Genomic DNA, 1,838 nt, shown 5'->3' with positions numbered 1-1,838 from the left:
AGAAAAATAATTACTTTCTTAACACATTATCTCCAGATAAAGAAAAAAAAATCAATAAGTCATCACTCAATCTTTTGAGCAATATAAACATAGTCATTGGAATAAAAAACTAAAATCTTGAAAAGTAGAACTCTTGATTAAACTAATTCAATAATTAAAATCTTCAAGCAAGTTTTCAAGTTGCAAGTTTGATATACATCCAGTAAACCAACTTAGTTTTACAACGCAAAAGTTTTATTACCCCAGTTCCTCTTCCTCTATCACGTCCCCAGTAACCATGACGAAGTTGGAAAGGAGTTCCATTTGGCTGGAAAGAGATAGAGAAAATCTATGTCAGCATCCTCATAAAGATATCAATATAAGCATCATATTCGTTAAGTCCTTACCATTGTCTAGCATGCAGAAGGAATAAGTTCAATTATATTCACAGAAGAAAAAACAATTAAATGGGGTTAGCAAGTATAGCAGCTTGTGAAAAACCTACAAATCAAGCTTTCCACATCCAGCAGTCAATTTCACATGAAAGATAAAGGAAGAGCAACCAAACAAAAACTGCAAGAGTTTAAAGTGCTTTAGCAACTTACTTCAATCCCAGACAAGTTCACATAAACCTGATCTGACACCCATAGATATTATGAATAAAGCTCATGAAAATACAAAAAAAGTTTGTAAGATGGCAACCAAGGTTCCTGGGGGAGGTTGGCTACACCATTTTTCTCACGCTTAGCAATTCAAACTACGAAGCAGATGGACAATTGGACCAGACTAGAAAGTATGAAACTTATCAAGCCCATGGACAATTGGAAGAAGCCTGCAAGTAATTAGACACACACAACGTAACAGGATCACCTTTTGTGCCACTCGCGAAGGTACTGGTAACGGCAGTATTGGCGGCTGAGCTTCTGCTGAAATTGGCATTGTTGGCTCTGCTCATGAAGATGACGATGATACTTGAATCACCTCTAAATCATTAGGTGCTGTTTGTGAAGTTTGCGAGGAAGAAACTGCAGCAGGTACAGACTGCAACAGCTGACCTGGAGTTACCAATGCTGGTGCAGGTGTTTCTGTGCGAATAGAATTGGATTTCCCAACAATAGAGGAGGTAGATTGAGATGAGGTTTGAAATGACAAGATTGGACCAGAAATTGCACTAGGTTTGTTTGAGATTGGTGGCACAATAGCATTTATATCCAGACTAGGCGTAGCCAAAGGAGCCAGAGATGGCAAACTAAAACTTTGTGCGACTGCTGGAAGGCCAGAATTAGGTGGTGGCTTGTTAGGCACTAAGTTTCCTAATGTTTCAAAAACTAGTGTAGCTGAAGGCACCAGAGGCAGAGTTGGTGGCAGAGTTGATGGTGCCAAGGAATTGGGTATAAAATTCAGGGAACTAGAACTGGCAGGAGGCATAGGAGATGGCACTTCAGGTAAGTTTGAAGCTCCAATGGGTATAGGGGCTTTAAAATTAGGATATCGTATTGGCTGCTGCATTGAAGGCGGCATTGACAGCCCACAGGTGGTGGACGAAGCAAAGATTGTTGATGCAAATGCGGAAGCCCAGTTGGGGGACCACAGTATCCTTGCCAGTACATTGGCATAGCAAGCCCAGCACCATTTGCGCTAGGAGGAGGTGGTGTAGCTCCCCAAGACCCTATATTACCTCCAGGTTGGAATAGTGGCAGGCCACCTTGGAAATTTGACCCATGGAGTCCCAACTGCGCATTATGGGAACTAAGATCCGTCAAAGACCCACTACCGGCAGGAGGCAAGCTTCGTAGATGTAGAAACTAAGCGAGGATAGTGAGTCTGCCTAAGAAAATAGAAAGAATTCAGAATGGTGT

At 41.4% G+C, this 1,838-nt stretch overlaps 1 pseudogene; it reads right to left on the bottom strand.

Moving 5' to 3' along the window:
- Nucleotides 1–117: 117 nt before the first annotated feature.
- LOC132165049 (protein decapping 5-like) overlaps nucleotides 118–1,838 on the bottom strand; it is a 3,361-nt pseudogene continuing 1,640 nt past the window's right edge.

Source organism: Corylus avellana, chromosome ca11 (genome assembly GCF_901000735.1).
Source record: "Corylus avellana chromosome ca11, CavTom2PMs-1.0".
In the NCBI taxonomy this organism is placed as follows: Eukaryota; Viridiplantae; Streptophyta; class Magnoliopsida; order Fagales; family Betulaceae; genus Corylus; species Corylus avellana.
The sequence above is the reverse complement of the archived record's forward strand: the minus strand, read 5'-3'. Positions and strand labels throughout refer to the sequence as shown.